The 19,277-nt window shown below is 44.0% G+C and overlaps 1 pseudogene; it reads right to left on the reverse strand.

Moving 5' to 3' along the window:
• Positions 1 to 10,486: 10,486 nt before the first annotated feature.
• On the reverse strand, positions 10,487 to 18,021 carry LOC100440753 (cofilin-1-like; annotated as a pseudogene).
• Between the last annotated feature and the right edge of the window lie 1,256 nt (positions 18,022 to 19,277).

Below are 19,277 nucleotides of genomic sequence, written 5' to 3' on the forward strand. Positions count from 1 at the left end.
GAACTCCAGCCTCGGTGACAGAGCAAGACTCCATATCTCTTTCTCTTTCTCTCTCTCTCTCTACATATATATATACACACACACACACACACACACACACACACAAACAGAAGATTTCTAGCACACCAGAAAGGCATTCTTTCTCTGTTATATATATATATATATACACACACACACAGATACACACACACATATATACATATACACACACACATATAGATAGATAGATAGATACACACACATACACACACACAGAAGATTTCCAGCACACCAGAAAAGCATTCTTTCTCTGTTTTTTTTTTTTTTCCATTTATGTATCTCAGATAGGTCCAATAACAGGACTTGGAAAGACTGGAAATCTTCCTTTTGTCACTCCGTTTCCCCTCTCCACACTTCTCCACCCTGCCCTCTCCTGGGGGAGTCTGGCCCTTATGAACCACATCAAAAGATCCTCTGGCTTCCGGTTGGGTTTGGCCAGTGGGGAGCCCCAGCAGATGAAGGGAAAGTAGACAGCTTGGCTGTGTCCTCAAGTAGAAGGTCACTGGTTCTCTCAGCATGTCCTCTCTACATGCATGTCAGGGTCCCCATGACCACTCCCTTCTTGCATCCTTGAGGCCTTGGAGTAGACAGCACTGCTTGCTAGCCCCAGGAACCTGCACTTTTCCTTGGGGTTTTCTGTACCCTATCTGTATTTACAAATAGCATCTTTATTAAATCCTCTTGGAATTATGCAGAGTTGAATATGCCATCTACTTCTCTGTGGGGACTCTGACTGGTGATACACTTTGAAAGGACAGAAAACCTTGAGTCTCTGGGCATTTCTACGGTGTTTCACATTCAGCATTGCTGGTATTGTAGATAAATACCTGTCGGGTAGTTGTATCATTTTCACACTCAATTATTTTTCAGTAAAAGCTCTTTGGACTACTATTAATATTCAATGTCCTTGTGTTTTCTCTTAGACCTCCCTAAGTCTCATATCTTATGCTATTTGCTAAATGATTATATTCTTTTTTTAAAAAATTTTTAATTTTTTAAATTTTTTTCGTATTTTTTCATCACTCTCAGGATGTGATTACATTCTTCATCTATTAATATTTTCTTTTTTCTTCCACTTCTTGCCCACAAGTACCATCTTGATCATGAGTAAATAATTGTATTAATTTAAAAATTTTAGCTGATAGTCATATGATGTTTTTTTCCTCCTAAGAATTTCAGGAAACAACATATTGTCCTAAGGTATTTGTATACGTGTCATGGTCACTTGTTTGGTAATTAAATGCTGTGTCCTTTGAATGCCTGTGGAAAGCTGTCTTCCCTGATATTTCTCTCTCAAGATAGCCATGAGCCCACAATTCTGATTATCAGTGCAGAGCAGGGCCCCAACTTTTTATTTTTTATTTTTATTTTAGAGATGGAGTTTTGTTCTGTCACCCAGGCTGGAGTGCAGTGGCGCAGTCATGGCTTACTGCAGCCTTGAACTCCTGGGTTCAAGCAATCCTCCTGCCTCAGCCTCCTGAGTAGCTGGGGCTAAAGGTACGTGCTACCATACCCAGCTAACTTTTTTTTTTTTGAGACAGAGTCTCACTCTGTAGCCCAGGCTGGAGCATAGTAGCATGATCTCGGCTCACTGCAGCCTCCGCCTCCCAGGTTCAAGCAATTCTGCTGCCTCAGCCTCCTGAGTAGCTGGGATTACAGGTGCACACCAGCATGCCCGGCTAAGTTTTGTATTTTTAGTAGAGACGGGGTTTCACCATGTTGGCCAGGCTGGTCTTGAACTCCTGACTTCAGGTGATCCGCCTGCTTCAGCCTCCTAAAGTGCTGGGATTACAGGCGTGAGCCACCGTGCCAGTCTTTTTTATTTTTATCGTTATTATTTTTTGAGACAGAGTCTCACTGTCTCCCAGGCTGGAGTGCAGTGGTGCGATCTCAGCTCACTGCAACCTCCACCTCCCGGGTTCAGGCGATTCTCATGCCTCAGCCTCCAGAGTAGCTGGGATTACAGGTGCACGCCACCACCACTGGCTAATTTTTTTTGTTGTTGTTGTATTTTTAGTAGAGACAGGGTTTCATCATCTTGGCCAGGCTGGTCTCAAACTCCTGAGCTCAGGCAATCTGCCCACTTTGGCCTCCCAAAGTGCTGGGATTACAGGCGTGAGCCACCACTCCCGGCCTGTAGGTTCTTACATAATGTTCACAACCATCCCAATTATCTTCTTTTTCCATCTTTGAAACTGAAGCTTTGAGGAGTGAAGCATGGAGTGAGGATTTGGACCTGGAACTCCTGACCCCTTATCTAGCTAATCTCCTCTCCAGCCACCCACAGAGCACAGCACTTGCAGACAGGTCCTGGGTTTGCGGCCTGGCTTCTTTAGTGACCATTTGCGAGGTTTCAGACATCACTTTCCCATCTCTAAAATGGGGATGATACCCCACAGGGTGTTCAGAGGGTTAAACACGGTTACGTATGAGAAAGCACTGAGCCTCTTGCCTCTCTAAAATGACCTTCCCTGGTCAATTTCATTATCCTGTTTGTTTCCTCTATACCAAGTACCCAGTCTGCAATTATCTTGTTTGCTATCAGGTTCTCCTGTTTAAAACATGTGCTTCCTAAGGGAAGGGACTCGGCCTGTTTGTCTTCTCTGCTACATTCTCAGCAGCACTTAGCACAGTCCTTGGCACACAGTAGATGCTCAATAAATGTTTTGTTGTCTCCCTACCTCCTCATCTACTTATCATTTTCTTTTTTTTTTTTTTTTTGAGACAGAGTTTCGCTCTTGTTGCCCAGGCTGGAGTGCAATGGCGCGATCTCGACTCACTGCAACATCTGCCTCCTGAGTTCAAGCGATTCCCCTGCCTCAGCCTCCCGAGTAGCTAGGATTACAGGCATGCGCCACCATGCCCGTCTAATTTTGTATTTTTAGTAGAGACAGGGTTTCTCCATGTTGGTTAGGTTGGTCTCGAACTCCTGACCTCAGATGATCCACTTCCCTCGGCCTCCCAAAGTGCTGGGATTACAGGCGTGAGCCACCGCGTCCAGTCTTACTTATTTTCTAAAACAGGGGCCCGCAAACTATAGCTCAAGGGTCACCTCTGCCTGTCACCTGTTTTTATATGACTTGTGAGCCAAAAGATTTTTACATTCTTAAACGGGTAGGGAAAAAAAAAGAAGAATTTATGACATGAAAATTATGCAAACTTCAGATTTCTGTGTACGTATGTAAACTTTTAATGAAACACAACCGTGTCCATTCATTGACATATTGTCTACGGCTGCTTTCAAACTACAGTGCAGAGTTGAGTAATTGCAACAGAGATCATAGGAACCACAAAGCTTAAAATATTCACTATGTGGCTCTTTACAGAAAAAGTTTGCCCATCCTTGTCCTAAAAGATAAATAGAAATTGCTTGAAAACTAATAATCACTCTGCTATTCACCCTCAGTTATTCAGGTACTTACCTGATTGTCTTTCATTCAGACATTTATTTATTCAACAAATATTTATTGAGCATCCACTTCTTCTACCAAATAGATCAAGGGACTCAGCTCTGTTTGCCCTCCCCTAGTTGGGGAGGTATGTCAGAGAATTGGGGGTATGTGGCCCCAGTGATGGTGACTGAATTTGTGTTAACCCACCAGCTCCGTACCTTTGTTAAGGTGACATATGGAGGCTGTTGAATAGAAAGAAGCCACACACATCCCATGGGGCTTGAACCCAAGCTTTTGGCATGATGAGTGTCGAAGCGCTAGGCAGTGTCTCATAAATGGAGGCCTGTTCTTTTAGATCAGGTTTTTCTTTTTCAGTCTGGGACTCACCTGTTACTTTTCTTCGCCTTGAAGCTCTTATCTCTGCTTTTGTCTCTCTGTCTTCTGCATCTCACAGTGTAAATATAGCTAAAACATCCGCAGACACCCTTCTTCCTCTTCCCCTATGGTTTCCATTTCCTCTGTCCTCTGTCCTAGCTGTCAAAACTACATTAGCTATGAAGGGGGTCAGAGGAATGAGAAATAATAGCAGTCAATATTTGTTAAGTGCCCAGCACAAGCATTGTCATTTTAAATCTTTTCTTTAAAAGGTGGGTACTTTTATTGTTCTCCTATGTTACAGATGAAAAAACTGTGGCTCAGAGGGGCAAAGCAATTTGCCCAGTGTAACATATCTGTGAAGCAGTGAAGCCTGGAATTTGAACCCAGGCAGTGTGACTCCAGAGATGGAGCTCTTAAGTATGGTGACGGATCAGGCATATCTGCATATTCTATGACAGGAAAGCAGTGTGGGTGGAAAATAGGGGTGCCTTCCTTTTTTTGTGATGGCATTTTTGGCAACTCCCTCAGGTAGATACCAAAGAGGAAACTGGTAGTCACCGTCAGACCAGACACCCTGCGTCTCAGAAAGAACATTTACTACCAAAGGGACTTGGAAGTGCTAACAGGCCAGAAAAAAACTGGATGAGGGACAAAAAAGACTGACACTTGTTCTTTCTGCTGATGTGGGGTTATCATGACTTTGCAAGATCAAACATCTTGACAAAACATCAAAACATCTTGACATCTGACAAACCAGGTTGTTTCTCTGGATTGACTCAGACAACGATTGTCCAGAATACCAGGTCGTAAATTTAACAGAACTGACCCAACCAGCAATGCCCGAGGTGCCTGTGGAATGTTAATCATGTTACTAGAAAAAAGGAGTGGTCAAATAAGTATGGGGATGTAGAGTTAAACAAGGGTAAGCAGGATCTTACTGTGTGAACTTCTGTGACCCTCCAAGAGGGAGAAACTATGGATGGCAATTATCAGACCTCGGCCATGTGTCAATGGCTATCTCAGGGGACTGGTGTTCTGGGTGTTCCCGGGAACTCCTTTTGGGCAATGCTGCTTTAAGCCTTTCCCTTTCCCTTTTCCTTTTAGCTTAAGAAATCCCAAACACGTTTGTGATTTCAGAGCAGTCTGTGTCTTGTGTCAATTCATTGCTGCTTCTGGGCTAGGAAGGGAAAAGGGTTGCCATATTTCCAGTGATGAAAAAACTTTGTTAGGAAAGATGTTCAGATTAATAATACAAAATTAGATTGGAGTTTTTTGAGAGCCTTTCAATTATTCAGCAGTGATGTGTCAGTAAAAGTAGAAGTAAACTGGGACCATGTAAACCTTTCTCAAATGTTAATGTTTCACATATTTTAGTTTGTCTAGTCTTTTACATATTGTTCAAACCATTAAGTTAGACCTCAGAATATAAAGCATGTTTATTTTCTAATGATAAACGAAACACACATTTATGTGACTAAGATGTGGGAATTGCAGCCCTGGGCTGTGGTTATGTAAACATGGGAATGTGTGGAATTTACTCATAGTTTACAGGAAGTAAGGTGTCATTGTTCGGATAGTTTCCCGTCATAAAAAATTATCTAATTTGATTTTAAAATAGTAATCTTAGATGTTATTTTTCTACTCAGAAATTCATAGGAAACCCAAAATTATGTGTTTTTTCTTTTTCTTTTCTCTGTTTTTGTGAAACAATTTTCTACCAAAAAGAAATTAGATGTTTCTGTTCCTGGTAGTGCTCAATATAATGATGTATATATTTACCACATGCACATGTGTAGGTGACCTGACATTAAACATAGGGAAACTCTGTGTTGATTTCAGTGATGAGCTACACGTACACAAAACCATCCTCCTTATTTGGTCATTTCTACAACTTCCAGTCCTGAGAACTGGTCACTCCAGCAGGTTTAAAGTAATAATCTGTGGCTGTCAAATGATTTTAATTGAAGCATTTTTGGCTTGTACTTCGTTATAAGCTTGTGTTTAAAAGCAGAGGCAGGCCAGAAGCAGTGGCTCACGCCTGGAATCCCAGCACTTGGGGAGGCCGAGGCAGGTGGATCACCTGAGGTCAGAAGTTCGAGACCAGCCGGATCAACATGGTAAAACCTCATCTCTCCTAAAAATACAAAAAAGTTAGCTGGGCATAGTGGTGGGTGCCTGTAGTCCCAGCTACTCAGGAGGCTGAGATAGGAGAATCACTTGAACCCAGGAGGTGGAGGTTGCAGTGAGCCAAGATCACACCACTGCATTCCAGCCTGGGTGACAGAGTGAGACCCTGTCTCAAAATAAAATAAAAATAAATAAAAATCAAAAATGTTTTTCTTTTCTTTCTTTCTTTTTTTTTTTTTTTTTTTTTTTTGCGAGAGAGTCTCACTCTGTCACCCAGGCTGGAGTGCAGTGGTGCAATCTCGGCTTGCTGCAACCTCCACCACACAGATTCAAGCGATTCTCCTGCCTCAGCCTCCTGAGTAGCTGGAACTACAGGTGCGCACCACCACACCCAGCTAATTTTATATTTTTAGTAGAGAGGGGATTTCACCATATTGGTCAGGCTGGTCTCGAACTCCTGACCTCGTGATCTGCCCGTCTCAGCCTCCCAAAATGTTGGGATTACAGGCATGAGCTCCGCGCCTGGCCAATTTTTTTTTTTTTTTTACTGTGGTACAACATAAAACATAAAATGTACCAATTTTACCATGTTAAAGTGTACAATTCAGTGGCATTTACTACATTCACAATGCTGTGCAATCATCACCACAATCTAATTCCAGAGTAGTTTTATCACCCCAAACGGAAACCCCATACCTATTGAGTAGTCCTCCCTGTTTTTCTCCTCCCTCCAGCTTTGCTCTCTACATGGATTCGCCTATTCTGGAAATTTCAAACAAATGGAATTGAACAATATGTGGTCTTTTGTGACTGGCTTCTTTCACTTAGTATACTGTTTTCACAGTTCATCCACATTGTAGCACATACCAGCATTTCATTCCTTTTTATGGCTGAATAATATTCCATTTTGTGGGGATATTACCTTTTGTTTATCCCTTCATCAATTGATGGACATTTGAGTTGTTTCCACCTTTTGGCAATTGTGAATAGTGTTACCATGAATGTTTCATGTACACGTTTTTATTTGAAGACCTGTTTTTAATTCTTGTGAGTATAGCTCTGGAAGTGGAAATGGTGAGTCACATGGCTATACTGCTTACCTTAGTGAGTCACCACTGACCTGTTTTTCTCTTATCTTTTTTTTTTTTTTTTTTTGAGATGTGCTTACTCCATTGCCCAGGCTGGAGTGCAGTAGCACAATCACAGCTCACTGCATCCTCAACCTCTGGGCTCAAGCAGTCATCTCACCTCAGCCTCCTGAGTGGCTGGGAGTATAGGCACACACCACCATGCCTAATTTTTATTTTTTATTTTTTTGTAGAGACAATGTCTCACTTTGTTGCCCAGGCTGACCTCGAACCTCTGGACTCAAGCGCTTCTCCCATCTCGACCTCCCAAAGTGTTGGGACTATAGGCATGAGCCACCATACCTGGCTTCTCTTATCCTTTAAATGCCTTTCTAAAAATAAAAATGTACCACAAAATATCAATTATGAGACTTGGGTTAAAGAATGTTTATATTTCTGGACTGAATATTAAAAGCCTAAGATGTTTCCTTAGCAAAGTTTCCTTCAAAATTCATTCAGAATACTTTGCTAAATGAACAGTCAAAGCAGGCAGAAGCCACTTATATTCATTTGCTTTTTGCCATCCTTGGCTTTTTCCTAAAACATTTGGCCTTTCACAAAATTCAGTATCTCTAAAGATGATGGTTATAAATACATGATACCGTCACTCTCCACTTTGGTTTTGTACTTTTTCTGGGTCAGATGGAAGCTCTCTAATCTCTTTTGTGATTTGGTTAAATGTAGAATAATCCAGCGGCAAATCCGAGTTAGCTGCTCATCTTCCTTTTTGTGTTTACTTTTGCTTAAATATCATGGTTCCCTAGGGCAGGGTAAAAGATAAATAGAATGATGACAGATAATGCTGATAATTTCCCAGCATGAAATTGGCTGGTGAGGATCCTAGTCCTAGCTAAAAATGAACAATAATGCGAAGTCTGACTGCCACAGACAGTGAGCTCCACAGAAGGGTATAAGAGCTAGTGAAAACCAAAGTGTTTTCCTACTCACACTCCCCACAGCACAGAGCTCCCCAGTCACCAAAATGTGTGGGGTTTTTTCCCCCCACAAACCAAGCAATTCTCCAGCAGACACCAATGGGCTGTCCTATGATTCAATTTAATTCTGGAGTTAGAGTCAGATCCTGCAGGTTAAGGGCTCAGTCCCACAGACTGCTCCTATTTCAGATGCCAATTGCAAGTCCATAGCATGTTGTCACCTGTACTTCTGGGTTTGTTAGTTTGTTTGTTTTTGTTTTTTTGAGACAGGGTCTTACTCCGTTGCCCAGGATGAGTGCAGCGTTGGCTCACTGCAGCCTTGATCTCCTGGGCTCAAGCGATCCTCCCACCTCAGCCTCCTGAGTAACTAGGACCACAGGTACGTGCCACCATGCCTGGCTAATGTTTTATTTTTTATATAGATGGGGGTCTTGCTACATTGCCCAGGGTGGTCACAAACTCCTGGAACTCAGCACCCACCTTGGCCTCCCAAAGTGCTGGGATCACAGGTGTGAGCCATTGTGCCCAGCCCACCTATGCTTCCAACCTACCAGCTATAAATGAAGTTACCAGGACCCCTTTCTCAGGTTCCATTAATTAGCTAGGATGGCTCACAACTCAGGGAAACAGTTACTCACATTTACTGGTTTGTTATATTAATAAAGGATGCAGACGAGCAGCTAGATGAGGAGATGCACAGGGCAAGGCAGGTGGGGAGGAGCACAGAGTTTCCTTCCATGTGTTCCCAGGTGCACCACCCTCCAGACACCTCCACACATCCAGGACCCTGGAAGCTCTTCTAGCCCTGTCCTTTGAGTTTTTACAGAGGCTTCATTACAAAGACACAATTGATTACATCATTGGCCATTAGTGAATAACTCAGCCATCAGCCCTCTCTCTCCCCCCTCCCTGGAGATGAAGGTGGGGTGGAGATAAAAGTTCCAACCATCCAATCACATGGTTGGTTCCCTTGGCAACCAGCCCCCTTTGGGAGGCTACCAGAGCCCCCAACCATCAGTCATCTCATTAGCATACAAAAATACTTATCCCTTTGGAGATTCCAAGAGTTTTAGGAGCTGTGTGCCAGGAAACTGGGACAAGAACCAAATACATATTTCTTACATAAATCACAACATCCATCACAAGGGTCTGTGACCCATTAATGAATATGCAGCTCCTCATCCATCAACTGCTCTTTGGTGGCCCAACCTTCCTAACACTTTCCAGGTTTTGGGAAATAGTTTAGGAATTTTTCTCCATGAGAGGTCTGCTCTCACCTAGGACTTAGATCCCAAATATTGAACAATCAATATGGTGCAGGCATCAACCAGTCTGCTCACAGGACATGGGCCATGGTATAATGCAGCAGGTTCTGAATTCCATCCCCCACCCCACCACCCCACCACCCCACCACCCCACCACCCCACCATCAGGCTCAATGCTGTTGTTGCTGGAATATGAAGTCTCCTGGTCCTGGGATTGGGGTTAAGGAGGCAATGACCATGGGAGGGCATGTTAGGGTATCGACTATTTACCAACCGATACAGAAGTATTTTATTTTCTATTTATTTATTTAATTTTTTTTTAAGATGAAGTTTTGCGTTTGTTGCCCAGGCTAGGGTGCAATGGTGCAATCTCCGCTCACTGCAACCTCCGCCTCCTGGGTTCAAGTGATTCTCATGCCTCAGCCTCCCAAGTAGCTGGGATTACAGTTGCCTGCCACCATGCCTGGCTAATTTTTTGTATTTTTAGTAGAGATGACGTATCACCATGTTGGCCAGGCTGGTCTTGAACTCTTGGCCTCAGGTGAACCGCCTGCCTTGGCCTCCCAAAGTGCTGGGATTACAGGCATGAGCCACTGCGCCCGGCCCAGAAGTATTTTAATGTTTACACAGCCAGTATGACCGCACTGATGTGCTAGGAGGATTCTATTACTAGAAACTATATTTCGCCATCATCCTTAACCATAAATCTTCAGGATCAGGATTCTGCTATCTTTCCCTAGTGTCTTTCCACAAGTAGTTACCCCTTTTCCTATTTGAGAAGGCATCATTGTGCCTCCGTAAGAGATGACCCTTCTACCTATAGCAGTCTAGGAAGGTTACTGTCGTGACCTGTGGTTCCTTGTTCTTTCAGGAATTTCTTCCTCTATTCATTTGACTTGATATTGCCATCAACTTTTTTCTAAAGCCTCAGTTACACTTGGCCATTGTCCTGCTTAATAGCCATCAATGTGTGTCCAATGCCTAAAAATAAACAATCTCCCCACTTCTGGCAAGGGAAAAAAAATCACACACATAACTTTAGAATGATATTCTAGGCCTCAGTTTCATTCCCAACGTCTTTTTCAATAACAACTTCTCTTCGTATCCTTCTCCCCATGCATGGGAATGCATATTCTCCCCCCAGATACACCCTGTCAATCACCATCTGTGTCCCTCAATTCCCTCCAAGTAATCTCTTGCTAAAATCCTATCATACTTGCTGGTTATTCCTTCAGTGTCACACCCTCTCCTTTTTTTGGAAGCTGTGGAGGAAGCATGTGAGCTAAGCTGAGCAGCCAGCCTTTTTCCGGGGTTGATGTGAGCACCTGGAGAGAGACCGTGACCGTCAGCTCTGAGGCTGTGTGAGCCTGGAGCTGCCACAACCATTTATTCTACAGCGTGGCAAAAACCTGTCGGAGAACAAACTCAACTCGGGAGCAGGGCCAAGGGGTCAAGGGATTTCAGGAATGTGCCCTGATAGGCATCAATGAAACCCTGAGATCCCTCCTTGGATTTCTCTTCTGCTGGGGACAATACATTCCCCTTTTTTGCCTAAATTAATTTGAGTTAGCTTTCTGTCGCCTGTGAGAACCAGGTGGCCCTTCTTCCAAGGTGCAGGTCATACGCCAGCTCCTTCTTGTGTTCCTGCCTGCTTTTTCTCCAGCCTTTCTTTGCACTGTTTCGCCACTGCCTTGGGGCGTGTTGTTTTGCACATGCTTCATCCTGCTAGGATGTAAGGGCCTTCGGGAGGACAGATTCCTGGAGCATCAAGACCAGATTACATGGTTAATTAGGGAGGAAGTGGGTGGTGGGCACTATGTGTGAGTTGCTCTTTTGTGAGATTAGGCAGGAAGAAAGAAAGGCTGGTAGGAAAAGGCGTAAGGGACCAGGCTCAAGGCTGGCTTAACACTGGCTCTAGAAGGCTCAAGAAGAAAAAAATTCAGCTCAGAGTATATATGAGCATTCATGCTTTTAAACAAAGGGAAGTCGGGGAAGAGGGAGGAAGATGGTATCAAAGAAAAAAAATTCACTGCAGAAATTCCATCTCAGGATCAGCAGGAGGGCTGGGAGAAGAGCTCAGAGAGGTTGGGGCTTGGGAAAGAGAAAAGGGTGTTTATTCAGACACATGAATGGAGAAAATAATGTATTAAGATACGGTGACAATGTAACATGAAGAGGAGGTGAAGGAATACATACTTTATGATATTAATCTTGGCAAAGCAGCAAATCCTCAGTTTACTGGACATGTTATTTAAGGGTTTTAATTTAAGGCTATTTTCCTTAAAACTGCCTTAAGGATTTAACAGCTGTGTCTTTATTTTTCCTCCAAGTGGAGGTCGCTTCTCATTAGCTTACTAAAGGGCCTCCTTGTCCGTATTCTCTTTCCATATTAATCTCTTCTCTACCCAGTGTCAGGCAGTCTAAAGTGTAAATCTTATCTTGTCACCTTCTTTCTTGAAACACTGCAAATCTTCCCAGAAATTCTAGAATGAAATTTCCAGTCTTTAGCTTAGCACATAGGCCCTGTATTCTGGGGATACAGATGTCATAGCCCAGCATGGGGATATATGTGGCAAGCAGGCCCTGCTCACCTGTCCAGACCACCTTCAGCCACCTCTTCCCTGCCCCCTTGCTTCCCTAATCCCCACCTCACATTTCACACCTCCACGATATTGAAGTTTCTTGGTATTTTCTGCTAAACCGTGTGCTTTTCCATCCCTCGAAATCTTTCTGTATATTGCTTCAACTTAATTCAATAACATTCATTGAGCACAAAAAAGGTGTCTGTTGCTGTAGTGGGAGCTACAGTAATCTTACTCAAACTCATTTACTCGGTTAACTCCTAACTTAGGTTAACTGCGGTGAAGGGATTGCCCTCCCTCTGCTGGAAGCCCCCCAGCCCCTCTCATCTGGCAGGAAGGGGGCAGCCTGCAATCCCCAAGGGCAGGTCTGGGGCTGCCAGGTGCTCCAGGCAGGAGGCCGGAGGGGGCTCACCAAGGCTTGCCCTGCAGGAGATGACAGTGCTGCCTCTAGCTTGTCCGCCTGGGTACAGAGGTCCTTGACCTCCTGTAGCCATTTGCTGGTAATTCATGCAGGATCCCTGTCAGCTTCTTCTTGATGGTATCCTTGGAGCTGACATAGATCATTCTACTCTTAGAGGTGCAGACTGAGGGGCTCAGAAGATAAACACCAGGTCCTCCTCTTGGCTCACTTTGGTCTCATAGGTTGCATCACAGAGGACATAGTGGCAGTCCTTGTCTGGCAGCATCTTGACCTTGACAACCATGGTGTAGGAGTTGTCAACAGCCTGCCCCACTTCACCTGCCAGGGTCCCGCTGCCCTCCTCAACGATGATATTCTCGTCCCCACTCAGCAGAAGAGCACCACCTTCTTACGTGTCTTCACCTCCTCTGCTGTTGAAGACTTGTGCTCCTTCTTGTCATCATGTCATTGAACACCTTTTTTTTTCTTTTTTCTTTTTCTTTCTTTTTTTTTTTTCTGAGACAGAGTCTTGCTCTGCCATCCAGGCTGGAGTGTAATGGCGCAATCTCAGTTCACTGCACCCTCCACCTCCCAGGTTCAAGCAATTTTTATGCCTCGGCCTCCCGAGTAGCTGGGATTACAGGCATGCGCCATTGTGCCCGGCTAATTTTTGTATTTTTAGTAGAGACAGGGTTTCACCATATTGGCCAGGCTTGTCTCGAACTCCTGACCTCAGGTGATCCACCCACCTCAGCCTCCCAAAATGCTAGGATTACAGGCGTGAGCCACCACACCTGGCCTCATTGAGCACCTTGATGATGCCATCAGAAACAGCCACACCCAATGCCGTGTTCCTGGAAGTAAGAAGGAGATGGCAGGGAGAGCCCCAGGAGAGGAGAACTGCTGCAGCTGCGGCCAGGATCTGATGGAACCAAAAATTCTTAGGAAGGCGCTGGGTTGAAGCATGAAATTCATATGTAAGAATGGTACCTTTTGCTCCAGCATTGGAACAGACTGTGGCTTTTTTTTTTTTTTTTTTCCAGTTGAGCATGAGGTGAAGTAGTTGGCTTATGTTTTGGGACCAGGAGTCTCTTGAAACTCTCCACTTACTAGTGCTCAAAGTCCCCAGAGGCATTTAGGAAATGTGAGGCATTTAGGAAATCACAGCCACATTCACTACAGTCCTCATTTTGTGGAATGACCTGGGCTATTTGTATGGTTTTATTTATCTTGTTTAAAAGAAAATTACTGAATGAGTATATTTGAATTCACTGAAGTCAGATACTGATATGATGTGACCCCACTGTACAGGTCTCAGTTCTCCAGAAAGTTCTAGCCTGGGAATGCATTTGGAAAGTAATCAGCGTGTAGTTAGTAGTTAAAGCTGTGAGTGTGGATGTGTTCACCAAGGGGAGCGTGTGTCAAGAGTAAGAGGAGGCAGCCTTGGGCAGAGCCTTGGTGAACATGGATGTTTATGGGGCTGGAGAAGGAGGAACCCAAAAAGCATCTAAAAAACGTATGAGCCTGCAAAGTAACATGGAGACCAAGGACAAGTGTTTCAAAGAAAAGAGAGTGGTGAAAAGTGTCTGGTACTACAGAAAGAGGTATTCCCCTATCTTCTTTAATTCAGATAAACCTGGAGGGCGTCCTTTAGATTTAACAGCTTCTCCAAAGCGGCCACCATTGAGAGGCATAGTGGGGTAGAGACCAGATTGCAGAGGAAGGAGCAGGGAATGGGAGACTGGTTATTTCAAGAGTTAGAAGTGAGCATGGAAGGTTACTAGAGAGGGGGTTGTGGACTAAGAAAACGCTTTAAAAATAAATGGGGGGGGGGGGAATTCTTGAGCCTGTTTTTATGATGAAGAGGAGAACCAGTTAAAAAGGAGAGCTTAGAAATAAAAGTGCATGGTGGTGGAGACAATTAATGGAACAAGGTCCTGGAGGATACGGGAGGTGACGACCTGAAGGCCAGGTCCAACATTTCACCTCGGACTGGAGGAAGGAATAGGAAAAAAAAATGTTTTGCAAACCAGGAGCATGTCTTATTTGTGTCTTTGCCCCTGTGCAGCATGATGCCTGTTTGCAGGAAGGTGAGGGAGGTACAGATGACTGTGCCTCACCTACAGGTACAGATGACTGTGTAGGTGAAGGATGAAGGGTCAAGTGAGCACTTGCCTCTTTTCAAAGAGGAGCAGTCAAGACCCTCTATTGAAGGCACCTGAGAAAGTGATGGGGATTTGGAGAGAGATTGCAGGTTGGGAGGACCCACTGAAGGAGGTGGAGAGGAGGAGGGAGAAGTAATTGTGCTGCTGGGAAGTCTTGCTAAGATTGGGGACCATGAAGTTAGAAGCCAAATCCATGGGATGGGGGTGTCTTCTCCAGGAATGTGCAGATGCCCATGGGTAGGAGTCAAGAAGGCAGCACCTGGCTGGGCGTGGTGGCTCACGCCTGTAATCCCAGCACTTTGGGAGGCCGAGGCAGGAGGATCACCTGAGGTCAGGAATTTGAGACCAGCCTGGCCAACATGGCGAAACCCCGTCTCTACTAAGAAAAATACAAAAATTTGTCGGGCTTGGTGGCGGATGCCTGTAATCCCAGCTACTCGGGAGGCTAAGGCAGGAGAATTGCTTGAACCTGGGAGACGGAAGTTGCAATGAGCCGAGATCGCGCTGTTGCACTCCAGCCTGGGTGACAGAGTGAGACTCCATCTCAAATAAAGAAAGAAAGAAGGAAGGAAAGAAGGAAGGAAGAGAAAGAGAAAGAAAGGAAGGAAGGAAGGAAGGACACGAAAGCAAGCAAGCGGGCAGCACCTATCAGAATAAGTCATCCACGTGGGAAGGGGGTGAGGGGCTACTCTCTGGCATTAACTTTCCATTTCTCCGCCAAAAGCTCAGCGCCTGCCCTGTCCTCAGACACTAAGGTGAGGAGAGCTGAACTCCTCCAGGCTCTCCCTTGGGGATTTGCATCCGTTTAGTGACCTGTGCTGACCATCGCCAGCCCTTGAACCAGGCTGGGTTGGGGGTTATGATTACTGGACTTCTGTGCTGCCCAGCTCCACCACACCCCTACTGTGCCTTTCCTTTTTATCAGGTTCCTGAGCTCCGTGTATATATCCTAGAATGGTTAAAAATGTTAAACTGTCAATACCAGGTGTTATTGAAGATGCAGAGCAACTGGAACACTCAGACACTGCTTGTAGGAATGTACATAGGAACAAACACTTTGAAAATTCTTTGTCAGTGTTGACGGTAAATATACCCAATGACAGTAATTCTACTCTGAAATATACACCCAAGAGTAAATACACTAAAAAATGATACAAGAATGTGTACAGCAGCATTATTCCTAAAAATAACCCAAGATTAGAAAGAACCTAGATGTCCATCAGTGGTAGAATTGATAAACAAATTTGCTATGGTCCTGCAGTTGAATACTATTTGGTAGAGAAAATGAGCTGCTGCTACACCTCACAAACACAATGCTGAGTGAGAGAAGAGGGATGCAACACACATGCTGTGTGTTGTAATTAGAGATAAATTTCAAAAGCAGGCGAAACTAATGGTTGGAGTAAGGACTGGGAGGGGACATGAAGGAAGCTGATGGGTTACTGAGAATGTTCTCTATCTTAATCTGGGTGGTGGTTACATGAGAATTTTTACATTTAAAAGTTCATCAAACTTCAAAAATTCATCAAGTATATTTGTAGTTTCTGAATTTTTTTTTTTTTTTTTTTTGACAGAGTCTCGCTCTGTTGCCCAGGCTGGAGTGCAGTGGTGCGATCTTAGCTCACTGCAACCTCCGCCTCCTAGGTTCAAGTGATTCTCCTGTCTCAGCCTTCCAAGTAGCTGGGACTACAGGTACATGTCACCATGCCCAGTGAATTTTTTGTATTTTTAGGAGAGATGGGGTTTCACCGTGTTAGCCAGGATGGTCTTGATCTCCTGAATTCGTGATCCGCCTGCCTCAGCCTCCCAAAGTGCTGGCATTACAGGCGTGAGCCACCACCCCTGGCCAATTTCTGAATTTTTATATGTAAATGTTGAAAATATCATTTCTTAAAATACTGTGACTGATTCCAAGTCAGCATAGACTGTAATATGGACTATGTTAAATTTTATAAATAGCATTATTTAATTAGTTTTATATTTATTATGCTTATTTCCCTTTTCATTTTCTGTGATTTGATTTCATCTTATTGGACCATGAAATACTGATTGCAGTCAGTTTTAAGTATGATTATTAGGTGGCTGGTATAATTTCGTTGGTATAAATGGTTCAAAAATCAAAGATTACATTTGTTTTTTTTTTTGGAGACAGAGTTTTGCTCTTTGTTTCCCAGGCTGGAGTGCAATGGCGTGATCTCGGCTCACCGCAGCCTCAGCCTCCCGAGTTTAAGGGATTCTTCTGCCTCAGCCTCCCAAGTAGCTGGGATTACAGGCATGCACCAACACACCCGGCTATTTTTGTATTTTGAGTGGAGACGGTGTTTCTCCATGTTGGTCAGGCTGGTCTTGAACTCCCAACCTTAGGTGATCTGCCCACCTTGGCCTCCCAAAGCGCTGGGATTACACACGTGAGCCACCGCGCCTGGCCACATTTTTTTAAAACAGGTATTTTTGGTGGTTAAATATGACGGTTAAGTGAATTTATTTTCTGATAATCTGTAATTCAATTAATTGGATTATTGATCAATCAATTTGACATTTATAGTCTACTTAGGCAAACAACAGGATTGAATGGCAAATATTTAATCAGATTGCTCATTGTGGTAGACTTTTTTTTTTTTGAGATGGAATCTCTCTCTGTCGCCAGGCTGGAGCGCAGTGGCACTATCTTGGCTCACTGCAACCTGTGCCTCCCGAATTCAAGTGATTTCCTGCCTCAGCCTCCCGAGTAGCTGGGACTACAGGTGCATGCCACCATGCCCAGCTAATTTTTGTATTTGTAGTAGAGATGGGGTTTCACCATATTGGCTAGGCTGGTCTTGAACTCCTGACCTTGTGATCCGCCTGCCTCAGCCTTCCAAAGTTTTGGGATTACAGGTGTGAGCCACCATGCCCGGCCATGTAGACATTGTTTTTGCCATGCAGCATCTATTCTCCATTTCTGTGACAATGGCACTCTGTCTTTGCTTTTGTGGGTGCATTAGTTACCTGTTGCCGTGTCATAATATTATCACAGATTCAACAATATATTTATCATCTCACAGTCTATAGGTCAAGAGTCTGGGTGTAGCTTCACTGGGTCCTCTCCAAGGCTACAACATGGTGGCTATGGCTGTGTTCTCATCTGAGGCTTGACTGGGGAAATATCTTCTTCCAAACTAACATGGTCATTGGCTGAACTCAGTTCCTTGCAGACCACTGGAATGAGGGCCTCATTTTCTTACTGGCTATTGTCTGGAGGCCAGCTTCAGGTCCTAGAAGCCATGCTCAGTCCCTTCCCACACAGGCTTTCAACATAGCTGCTTGCTTGATGAAGTCAGCAAGGGAAAGAAAAAGACTTCAGCAAGACAGGTTCTACAATCTTTTCAAACAATTATATATACCCCATTACCTTTGCTGTGTTCTATTAGTTAGAAGCCAGACACAGGCTGTGTTCATTCTTAAGTGGAAGGGATTGCACAAGAGCATGAATGCCAGGAGGTGGACTCATGGCAGTCACTTGTATGAGTATCATGAGTCTATCTGCCACAGTAAGGAACAGTCTGCTTCTCATGCCATGTTTCAGGTCCAGCAGACTCCATCCCTCTCACCTTGGCTAAGCCAATCACCATATTCCGTTCTCTGGCCACAGTGACTGGATCAAGGCATACCACCAAGGTCAAGCCAGCTGGGGCCCATGTGACTCAAGTGCTCAGAACATAAAGTGTTGAAACATCAATAAAGCAGACTCACCCTTCCACAGGAGAGGAAGGGGAGAACGCTGGGAAGGGAACCCAGGATTCAGAAACAGTGGTGCTGGAAGGTAGATTCTGGAGTTATTATGTGTGTCCCAAATCGAGCCCACCTGAGGTAGTCCCTATTCCTGGCTTTTGAGTAATGGACATGCCACACTTTGGAAATCATTGCTCCAACCAATTGAATATATACATTGTGTGTTTGCCATACTCAGTTAAAGAGTAACATGGTGTCAGGCACATAAACGTGCCTTGTATTAAAAGAAAAAAGTCAAGTGCCAAAATGAGTGGGCATAGCATGTAATATGACCGAGGTTGATATTATGAATTGCATCACAATCTAAAGAAAAAGTAGATTCTACCTGTTCGTCTGTAACTGTGTCAGGCTAAATGTCTGAGTGGATTTTCACTACATTTGGAGATCATATTTGGCATGACTTGACTTAAACCATAGGTTTTGAGTAAGGTAACTATGAATTCTGATTTGCCCAGAAAAGCTCCAGTTTAGACCTGTTGTCCCAGTATAATTATTACTAGTGTTTCCTTTCACTCTCTAAAGTGTCGAGTTTGGACAATAAATTATATGATTACCCCAGCTCAGAAGTGTGTTCCAGATTCACTTGGAAAGCCTTAGAGGAGACCATTTCCATTTCCAAGAGACAACCTGTTATTCCCTACAACTGCAGTCAGGGGAAGAACCCTTGTGACTGCTGATTGAGAGAAACATGCACGGTACGTAGTTATTAAGATACTGTGTACAGAACAAGCAGGGATTCCAACTGAATATGCACCCAAATTCTTAATAAAAGAATTATAGGTGTTGACTTGCAATTTAGATGCTTCTAACATGAGCACTATATCTTGAACTTCATGATTAGAAGCAGCAGGGATTCATTGAATTATTAATGAAATGACTGGTTCACTCAAGGAACTCTAGTTCTGCAAGTTAAGAAATTTAAGTAAGAAATGAGTCAGAGGAATTAGAATTTGGAGACCTGCTTGGAAGCAACAGATGAAAGGAAGGATACAAATAGCAAGTGGAGATCAAGGAATCCCGTGGTAGGTCCGCAGAGGCCTCAGCACACTTCAGAGTCCTCTCTTTTTGCTTCCTTCCTCTCCTTTAGAACAAGGAC

This window comes from Pongo abelii, chromosome 1 (assembly GCF_028885655.2).
Source record: "Pongo abelii isolate AG06213 chromosome 1, NHGRI_mPonAbe1-v2.0_pri, whole genome shotgun sequence".
In the NCBI taxonomy this organism is placed as follows: Eukaryota; Metazoa; Chordata; class Mammalia; order Primates; family Hominidae; genus Pongo; species Pongo abelii.